General features: G+C 40.2%; 1 protein-coding gene across 2 annotated transcripts in view; it reads left to right on the top strand.

Annotated features, from left to right (window-relative positions):
- Positions 1 to 7274: 7274 nt before the first annotated feature.
- The window catches only part of SSPN (sarcospan), a 46323-nt gene continuing 42371 nt past the window's right edge, over positions 7275 to 11226 (top strand). The window contains exon 1 of one of the 2 annotated variants that reach the window (XM_027838518.1): positions 7275 to 7321. The gene's annotated coding sequence lies outside the window, so the exon portion shown is untranslated. Of the gene's footprint in view, positions 7322 to 7696; positions 7998 to 11226 lie in introns of those variants that run through there. The other variant, XM_027838517.1, reaches the window with a different exon arrangement.

Here is an 11226-nt window from a genome sequence, read left to right as displayed (position 1 = left end):
TTACCATTAGGAGAGATTTTAGGCATGTGTTACCATGCCAGACTATCTATTTCCTCTACCACAAAATAAATGTCACAAATGACTCAATCATAAATTAAAAATATGTAAAACATGAGAGGCTTTGAGGGCTTGATGAACAGGTGTCATGTTCACCTCTGACCTGGACTGCCTGTGCAAATCATACATCCAGATCTACTGGCATGCCAGGACGAGGCAAGAGGTTTAGTCCTTTCTTTGCAAAATCCATTGACTGTGGTGCTCTTCTCCTCTAAGGAAACACTGCAGTTGCTGGAATCACCTCTGGATGGCAATCCGAATACTTGATTCTGGAACTCCTGAACTTTCAAGTTCATCAAGGCTAGAGACATCCTTCTCCATATTAGTGTTTAGTCATTTGTACTCAGAGATAGATAGAGAAGTATGCATTTATGAAGCACTTAATATCTGCCAGACACTTTGTTAGGCACTGGGGATACAAATAAAAGCAAGCAAGACAGTCCCTGCCCTCAAGGAGTTTATATTCTTATGGGGGAAGACAACACGTAAAGGGGGATCGGAAGAGGCGGGTGTACACATGAGAGGCCATGGATGCAGATGTCCAGAAAGTGCTATGGAGGCTTGAAACAGAGCCGGTCAAAGCCCAGGGTGATTCCAGAGAGAAACACAAAGCAAAAAAGCAAAAACAAACAAAAAAAAACAGCCAGGGACCTGAGGTATGGTCTTAGGTTGACTCATAAGTAAAAGTCCTCACTTCCATGTGTGAAGTTGCCATGGTTGCCCTTGGGAAAGGGAGGAAAATCCTTCCCTCCCACACACCAGAAGTACCAGGGAAAGTTGTCAGAGTACCAAAATTGGAGTCCCGAAGCACTAGTTCTTTAGCCCTGAGCCCTCTGATCACAAGGATGAATGAGGCATCTTGCATGCTTAAGTAAAGGGTAAGAGCATATGTCCTAATAGGAGGGACCAGACCAGAGATCCACCTCCTTGGACATGGAGGATAGCCTCTGCTTCATACACGTAGGTGAAAAGTCTTACATGAGTTCACTTCCATTCAATCCTCTGGGAGTTTGTTCAATCTGTCCTTTCTTCCTTCTCTCATTTTCTTTTTTAAAAATAAATTTTATTGCTATGTTTAACATTGCCAATGTTTCCCATTCATTTTCTAACTTTCATTCTCTATTGCCACTCTCCCCACTGCCTCCAACATGAAGAACCCTCAAGGAACAATCTACATCTGTCTTCCCTTTCATTATCAAATGGTAATAAGCATTTCTATCTACTGCCTCTGTTTATTGACCTCTTGCTTCTCAACCTCTTGAAATCTGGATTGTGATCCCACCACTCTGCTGAAATTGTTCTCTCAAAGATTACCAAAGACTCACTTTAATTTAGCCACTATTTGTTAAGTATTGACTATGTGCAAGGCACTGTTTAAGCACTGGTGCTATTGACTGTTAACACAAGGGCCTTTTCTCAGTCCAAATCTTCTTTGCCCTCTTTTTGACACTATCACCCCATCCTCCCTGGGTTTTCATGATACTGCTTTTTACAGATTCTCATCCCACCCATTTGGTCATTCTTTCCCCATATATGTTGCTGGATCATTATCTGTCTCTCATTCTGTAAACATGGGAGTTACCCAATGCCCTATTCCTTTCTCTCTGTATGCTCTTTCCCCTTGTGATTTCAATTGCTTCTCTGGTTTCAATTATCCTCTCTACATAGATGACTCCAGAATCTATATATCTTGCTTTTATCTCACTAATTTTTCTTCTGAATTCCAGTCCCACATCACTAGACATTTCTATCTGAATCTTCTGCCAGCACCTTAACAAAAGTTTTCAAACAGAGATCAACTTGTAAACCTACCCTTCCTTAACATTTCCTCTACTTGTGATGAGGACACCACCACCTTCCCAATCACCAAGGTTAATTACCTGGCAGTAACTTTGATTCTTCTCTTTCTCCCACCCCACCCTTTACCTAATCAGTTCCTAAATTCTAAAGATTCTTCCTCCATATCATCTTTCATACCTGTTTCTTCTCCATTCAAACTGTTGCCACTCTAGTTTAGACTCATTATCTCTTCCTGGACTATTGAAATTGCCTTCTAATTGGTCTTCTTTCTAATCACTCTCATTTCCAATTCACCGGTTATACAGATACCAAAACAATCTCACTAATCCACAAGTCTGACCTATTGTGTTACTGCCTCTAGGATAAAATCAAATTTCTTTAGTCTCTCACAAAATCACAGGAGTTTAGAATTCTAAGAGACTTCAGCAGTCATCTAGTCCAACCTATGCCTGAGCAGGAAACCCCACTACTACATACCAAAGAGTCATAAAGCCTGTTTTAAGACTTCCAATGAAGGAGAGACAACCTCCTCTCAAGACAAATCCTTCCACTTTTGGATGGCTCTTGTTTTTCCCAACATCAAGCCTAAATTGACCATTTTGAAACTTTCATAGGCTGCTTTCAAATAATTTAACATAGCTATGATGCTCCCCCTACCTTAGTTTTATCTCTTCCAGGTTGAACATCACAAACCCTTTTAATTTATTCTCAAATGATATGGACTTTGTTGCCCATATCAAGATATTCTCCAGATTATCCTTCCTATAGTATGGTATACAGAACTGAACACAGTATTCTAGAAGTGGTCTGACAATGGCATAGTACCATGGGACCATAATGACCTTGTTCCTAGAAACTATGTAGCCCAAGTTTACATCAGCCTTTTTGGCTCCCATTTCACACTGCTTTCTCATACAGAGTTTGAAATTCACTAAACTCCCCAGATCTTTTTCAGATAAATTGTTTTCTAACCATGCTTTCTCCATCTTCTGTTTGTGTAGTCCATTTCCTAAATCAAAGTGAAAGATTTTACATTTATCCCTATTAAATTTCATCTTATGAGACTCCCTCTCATCTTTTAGATTAAGTAAGATCTTTTAGGACCCTAATTCAGCCATTTAGTATGTTAGTTGTCCCTCCCAACTTTGTGCCAGCTGCAAATTTGATAAGCATGCCATCCAGCTAATTTGCAAAATGCCTTAATCTTAAGCCATTGATAAAAATGTTAAACAGAAAAGGCCAAACACAGATTTTTAGGGCACTCTTCTGGAGACCTGCAAGTTGGCATCAAACTCTGAGTTTGACCAATTCAACTAGCTCTGAATCCATCTACTCATGTTATCATCCAGCCCATATATGTCTTCCATAAGAGTAACACCAGAGGCTTTAGCAAATACTTCTAGGTAAACTATATCTAACGCTAGTATTCCCTTGGCCTACTGGGCTAATAACCCTGCCAGAAAAAAAGGAAGTAAAGTTAGTCTGCCATCACCTGTTCTTCTTGATCACTGCCCCTTTTTCTAGATGTTTACCACTAGATGTTTTTCTAGAAGATTACCTCATAATCCTTTCTAGAAATCTGCACAGAATTCAAATCAAGCTCACTTGCTGATGATTTTTTTCTTCCATTTTTTGAAAACTTGGATAACTCCATTCCTGTGGTATCTCCTGTCCTCTATGATCCTTTAAACATCACTGACAGAGGCTTAGCGATTATGTCATTTCAATTCTATTGTTTAAGGCCCTACACAATCTGTTTCCAATCTAAGTTTCCAGCCTTCCTCTATACTGCTCCCATGAATACAAACTATATTCTAGCCAAACTGGACCACCAGCTGTTTCCCAAAGTCAGCGTTCCCTCTCCTGAATCTCTGAATTCTTATAAGCTGTGCCTCATGCCTTCCTCCCCAGCAGCTCTTCTTTTGAGATCTTCTTTCAAAGCTCTCCTGAGATGCTTTGTCCTCTGTGAAGTCTTCTATAATACTGCCCCCACCACTTCTGCCCTCTCTTTAAAACTCATTCCTAAGACCCAAATTTTCCTACAGCACTTTGTGTGAGCTCTCCTTTGTCCTTTTCATTCCCCATCTTGTATTTATTTGTGTTTGTTTCATCTGACCATCTCATGTAATACACTGTAAACTTCATACACAAACACTGTGTATGGCCAGGCATATGGCCTGGAAGACTCAATGTGATGCACAGGCCTTATTTCCCTCCCTCATCTATTTACATGTTGTCTCTCTCATTAGAATGTAAACTCTTTGAGAGCCAGGACAATATTTTTGCATTTCTTCATTTCCTTAGCACTTAAAACAATACCTAGAACACAGATTAATACTTAATAAATGCTTGTTGGCTGACTAAGTGCTCCAGGAGAAAGATATAAATTACTATGTACAAAATACAAAATTGGAGCATTTCCAATACTTTTTGTCACAAATGCTGCCTTTAAATTTTGATTTGATTTATTAAGGGGTAATATTGTTTCACTTCTACTTTTGAAAAATGGTTACATAAGGGGCAGCTAGGTGGCCCAGTGTGTAGAGCCCTGGCCTTGGAGTCAGGAGGACCTGAGTTCAAATATGGCCTCAGACACCTGACACTTACTAGCTGTGTGACCCTGGGCAAGTCACTTAACTCTGATAGCCTCAAAAAAAATGGATATAATATAAATATAAGGGAGAGAGTGATGATAATGATGATGATGATGAAGACGATAAAAGAAGGTGATTCTTGGTAGTATATCTTTTCTTGAGTTGACTGATAAAGTTGTGACAAGAATTTCTTTAATCTGAGGCAAAAAAACAACAGTGATGCTATTACTGCCTTGGAAGGAATGGAGTCTAACCTGATCACCACCCTCACCTCCCATCCCCCATGGAGGTTGAAGGGAAAGGAGAGACTGGGAGAGGGGACCTTGGAAATGGCACTCTAGGAATGGCAAGTGTACTATGCCACATCTCTGGAAATGGGAGTCTGAGGGTGGCAACTTCAGTGACACAGGTCTCAGGACCCTGAGAATGATCCAGTGTAGGTCTATGAGGTAAGGTAAGGAGACAGGAATGAACATGGAAAGGAAATATGCACCCTGGGAAGGAAGTGCCCTTCCTCCAAATCAAGACATTCTGGGAGAAAGTCCCATTCACTCTATGCTAGTTAAGGATTTTGAAGAAGCTAGACCAAGATCATAGAATCAAAGGATTTTTGCAGCAAACATCATCTAATTCAAACCTCTCATTTTACAAATGAGGAAACTGAAGGTTGGAAGGGTCATAAGCAAGGGTTGAACCCAGGTCTTCTGACTCCAAATACAGTCTGTGAGAAGGGAATTTTTTCCTCCCACCTCTCAGCAATGTAGAGATCATGATGAGACTATTTCTTAGTATTCTCATTAAAAACATGTATTTCCAGTCCTGAAATTCCACATGCTTCTGTTGTCTATATTTTCTTTGGCACTAAATTTTTGACTAGTAGTTATATGACAAGAATAATGATTTAGTATTTGGCACAGCATACAAATCCCAAATTCCATTTTCAGTTCTTCACTGATTTGCTGTGCAACCACTTTGCACCTCAGTTTCTTCATTTGTAATGAGGATAATATTCCTCACAGTGATATTGTAAAGAGTGTTGAGATAATGACATATAGATAATCAAGTCAATACAAAGTATTATAACTGTCTTAAAAATATTGTCCAGTGTCTAGAAATATGAGATAGGTTGTGATTAGCATAGTAGCTTTACAGATGTTTGAAATCTAATAATACATATCAATCAACCAATAAACATGAATTTATTAAGCACCTACTATGTGTCTGTCACTGTGCCAAACACTGATATATATGTATATGTGTGTATACACACACACACACACACACACACACACACACATATTTGGATGGGACCTATGATTTCATTGGTGTAGAGAACTCTCAATAAGGAAACTCACTGTACCAATGAAGGTGGCTATTTCTTCTACTACCACTTACAGTCTTAGAAGTGCCTAGTCTTAGAGTAATTACTAAGAGGCTGAGTGTATTGCCCAAGGTCACATAACCAGTATATATCAGGGGCAGGACATGAACCCAGTTCTTCCTGACTCCCAGACCAACTATTTTTTCTTTTAATTACTCCATGGTTCCTCTCAGGAGCAGAGCATTCAAAGACAAGGAACAAAACTGTCCTTACCCTGAAGGAGCTTTTATTCCCAAGGGGGAATATATAGGGAATTTTTTCATTCAGTAGTGGAGGACTCAACCTAATAAATATTTCAATATATTTCCAAAACATTGCAACATAGCTAGCTTTGTCTAATCTTCAGAACTACTCTTAGTTGTTAAAAGTGATGGAAGACTTTCAACATATGCCTTTAATGTTTCAATATCAGGGCTGAAAGAGAACCTAAGGGCCATCCATTTCAAACCCTCATTTTTACACATGAGGAAATTGAAGCCCAGTGGAATGTATTGGTTTCCCCAGGTAACTTAGCAAGTTGGTGGTAAGGCAAAGACCAAAATTCAAGTCTTGACTCTTGGGCAAGGGCTCTTTCCACTATACTAGGGACCAGATGTTGTCTCATTAAAAAAAAAAAAAAAAACAAAAGCCATGGAAACTGCTTTACTTCCCCTCTCCCTACTCTCAGAAGTCCTGATTTGGATTAACCACCTAATAACTGAACTATAATGATTTTAATTTTTTGTTTTTACAATTAAACATTTATTTTCTCTCCCTCTCGCCTTCCCCATCCCCACTGGAAAAAGAAAAACAAAATCCTTGCAACAAATATGCATAGTTTGAGGGCAGGGGCCTTGTGGGGTTTTTTGTTTGTTTGTTTGTTTGTTTGTTTTAACTTGTGCCTTTCTTTGTAACACCAATGCTTAACACAGTGCCTGGCACTTGGTGAGCCTTTAATAAATGCTGTAGACTGATGCAAAGTGAAGTAAGCCGAAGCAGAATCCTTTAGACATCATAACAACATTGTAAAGGCAAACAAGTTTGAAAGACTTGAGAACTGCAATGAATTTAACATTTCTCATTCTTCTTGGTTTGTTTTCCCAAAATGTCCGGAATCTCTTTACAAGGAAGCCCCTCTCGCTGTTTCATTCTCATTCTCTCTCTCTCTCTCTCTCTCTCTCTCTCTCTCTCTCTCTCTCTCACGCACGCACACACACACACACCCTCCCACTCCCCTATTGCATGTCAGAAGCAGCACACGCTGTTCCTGCCCGGGGGCTCCCAGGACCCCCACACTGGCTCCTGCGCGTGTGCCCGCTCGGGTTCTCCTGCAGCCCCACACAGACGCTACGTCCCCTCTCGTTGGCAGTTCGCTATCCCCCTCGATTCCCCCTCTCCTCTTGCCTCCTGTGGCATCTGGAGGCTCCCACCGTCGGCTCCAAATGTTTTCCATATTTGTTCAGCCTCCGTGATTCAAATACCGGGAGCGGCTCAGCCTGCGCCCAGCCCAGTGAGTTCCTGGGGGCCCCGCAGCCCACCCACCCACCGGCCATGGGCCAGAACGAGCAACCACCAGCCCCCAACGCTCCCCAAGGCAAACCGAGGCAGGGGCCAACGGCGCCCGCCGGGGACCGGGGCACGGCCTCAGGGGCCCAGAGCGACCCGGGGCCGAAGAAAGGCAAAGGGGACCCCAAAGCAGGCCGGGAGGAGGAAGCCCGGACTTGCTGTGGCTGCCGTTTCCCGCTGCTGCTCGCCCTGTTGCAGCTGGCCTTAGGCATTGCTGTGACAACTGTGGGCTTTGTCATGGCAGGCATCAGCTCTTCCTTGCTAGTCAGAGAAACTCCATTTTGGGCTGGGATCATTGTAAGCATAAAGTCTGTTTTCCCTAAGTGCGTTTGCCAAACGTGAATGCAAACCTGCATGGTACATTTGAGACTAACTAACCCAAACTTGCATGCCTGCCGCTGCCCCAGATCTGAGCTACTCTAACTCGCATCCTGCCTTGTGATTAGAACCTGATTGACTTATTCATGGGGAAGCTGCCGGGGGTCCACTCTCTGGCTGGTTTCCCTGAGTGTCAACAAGATGCCTGAATAGAATGTCGGGAAGCTGCGCGTGTAGCTGACATCCAGTGGGGCAGATCGATTGATCTCGCTGAATCTTCTTAGCAGCTACAGCAAGTTGGGGTTTGTTTATTTTTGTTGTTATTCTCCTTTCTCCCCTCTCTAATGGGCAAAGGAGTCAGACCGCAGCGGCAGAAACAATTCTGATAAGTACATTTATTAGGCATGTCCAGAGAAGGACTGTACTCTGATCTTCCACAGTGGGAAACAATCCAATTTTTTAAAAAGCCCCAAACTTATGAAGTTACATCAAGTTAGCTAGTTTAAAATACTGTCAACCCAAGCCAGAATATGCTGTAGCTGAGAGAAACATAGCCACATTTCATTGAGGGACCAAAGCCTCTTGGATGAATCATGGGTGGAATTACTGACAGAAGTATATTTGGGACTTTGTATGTATGTTATGCATGTGTATTGAGCTAAATACTACACAGCCATTATTAGAATATTGTCTTGCTTAAATGCACATGCCTGGCATGACTGAATTGTGTCTTCATTTCTAACTTTGTAGTCCTTTCTAATCACATTTTTCAATCTGTTTTTTAAACCAGTAGTTCATATTAAATGGATAAATTCATTTTTATATGTAATAAATTTGAAAAGTCTTAATAAACCAAATCAGGTAAACATGACCCATTTAGAGCCCTAATAGTGATCTATTAGGTATAGATCATTAAACGTGAAGATAATGTAAATCATTACTGTTTTGAAGATAATTTGAACTTACGAACTTATGAAGTTTTCTTTATTAAATCAGCTACTACTGATAAATATTCAACTTGTGTGCTAATAGTTCCTACAAAAGAAGTTTTTAAAGTAAAGTGACTTTTAAAAACCAGACTTTGTACCAACATGCATGGTAGATCCAGTCACTTCATTACTTATTCAAAATACTAAGAAAAAAAAGTCTTTGCTATATAATTGTGGAAACATTTAAAAATAATATACAAGAGAGTGCAAATAGAAGTGTGAATTCTACTCTTGGTTCTGTCACTAAATTTGTAACCTTTGGCAAGTCATCTGTCCTCTATGGGCCTCAGTTCCCTTAGTTTAAAATGAGGAGATGGCATCAGATGATTTCTATGGTTCTTTTTAGGTCTCAAGTCCTATGATTTTATGGATGAAGAGTATCTGAGGGCATAATTTCCAGCCTCTTTTATTTTTTATCGGCACTACTTAAAAAAGCTCAATCCTCAAAAACTGAAAAAAAAATTGGAAGGGATATCTAGTATCAAGTCACACAGTCTAAAATATGCATTATAGCATCCTAAGATTTAGGTAATTTTCTGAACCAACATTGTCATGATTTTAAAAAGCACAGCTTTAGCTGTTAATTGTATGGAGTTATAATAAATGTGGTAAAATAATTTTTTTAACTTTGATTCTTTCAAAATGTGCATCCCTGGTGATATTCTTTTAGCTTAAAATGGCATACTTGCAAAAGAATGTATTTTGAGCAGAATATTATACTGGTTATACTCAGAAATTGGTGAAGATTACTTTGAAGGCATTTTAGCAACAAATACAGCATGACCCCTGGTATATAATGTTGATAGCTACCTCAGCCCAAATACTCTTGTAACAGACGCTGTAGCATTGCCACTATGGGTTCACCTTTTCTTATGTCCATGCAGTCACTACTCCTGGCTTTCCAGGATGGAAGAAGGATGGAAGTCTATTAGTATACATTTCCGAGTAGTAGGGCTCTGAGAGTGAGTTATTACTAAATAAATTGTAAGTGGCACCATCTCATCACTGGTCCTATAGAAGTCATTATACTTGCTCCATTCCTAAGATTGGTCTGAATCAGAAGAAAATGTTATAGCTTAGTCCTCTCTGCTACCTCTACTTTATTTTCAGGCTAGGCTTTATTTTACTGTTAGCTAAAATGTGAGAGAGAGTATCAAGCAGGTTATGTGTATTGTTGTTTTTCAGTTGTTCAATCATGTCTGACTCTTTGTGACCCCATATACCATAGCATGCCAGGCCTTTCACTATCCATGGGGTTTTCTAGGCAAAGATACTGGAGTGGTTTGCCATTTACTTCTCCAATGCATCGTCTTTTGTCAGAACTCTCTGCTATGACCTATCAGCCTTGGGTAACCCTATATGGGGTAGCTCAGAATTTCATTGAGCTATGAAAGCTCCTCTGCCACCGGGCAGTGATCTGAGAAGGGAGGTTATGAACAGGACTCCCTAAAACTCTCCTGGGATGATACAACAATGAATTTAGGAGAGAGTCACCCAAATCATCTTTATCATCTTAGGAAAATGAGCTGGCCCAAATTTCTAGGGAACATAGGTCTAGACCAGACCAGTGCTAGCCAAACTCAAGGAGTTAAGACAGAACCTAATCATTCGCAGGAGTTCAAGCTTAATGCACTTCCAAGACCCAGTTTATGGTTTATGTCTTACCTTCTGGCTTCAGTGTACCCATTTCGCTTTTTGCTGCAAATAGGTTACCATAACTCTATTGATATCTTTGTATACATTTCTACAACAGACCACGTCTGTCCAGGTGCATGATTGTAACTGTGTGTGGGAAACTGCCCCCAATTACTGAATCAGTAATTCAGCTGTACCTTCTAGTCTCAGTGAATGCTTAGATATGAAGTAATTCACTTGTGCTCACACAGCCAGTATGTTTCAGAAATAGGACTTTAACCCAGGTCTTCCTGACTCTAACATCAACCTTCCCTTCACTATGCTATGCTACCTCCCACATATTTTGTATCGTTGAAAAATTCCACTTCAGTTGTCTTCAGTCTTTGGAGGACTCAGTGTGCAATCATTAAAATGTGTTTGTGATGACTATGTCAGACCTTGGTAAGGTGAAATTAGAGATGTACATGTAGAAAGTAGCACGTAGGAGCATTATGTATAATCATTAGGTTCCCTTGACAGTTATAGTAAATGGCTATTTTTAGATTAAGCCATATATACAACTATTCCCCACTTCTAAAATATACCTTTGAGAGACCAGAACTTAGAAAAGAAAACAGAGAATAGCAGCTATGCAGGAGATAGAATATATTTTTAAAAGCTTTTGTATGATTGTCTTTATTCACTATACATTTTATGAGTAAAAACTCATAAAACTCAGGACTCTGATTCAGACCATGATGACAAGGTAAAGAGGAGATAAGCACTTTTGAAGACGAACTTCGTACAATCAGAGAATTATAGAAAATCAAGGTTTTCTCAGCATTGCATTCTATTAATAAATTAATTGGTTGGGTCTAACAGAGTACACAATTGAAGTTCACTCACCATTCAGAAGTTGGTTGGATAA

Source organism: Vombatus ursinus, unplaced genomic scaffold (assembly GCF_900497805.2).
Source record: "Vombatus ursinus unplaced genomic scaffold, bare-nosed wombat genome assembly UNPS02014830.1, whole genome shotgun sequence".
Classification (NCBI taxonomy): Eukaryota; Metazoa; Chordata; class Mammalia; order Diprotodontia; family Vombatidae; genus Vombatus; species Vombatus ursinus.
This window is presented reverse-complemented; position numbering and strand designations above follow the sequence as displayed.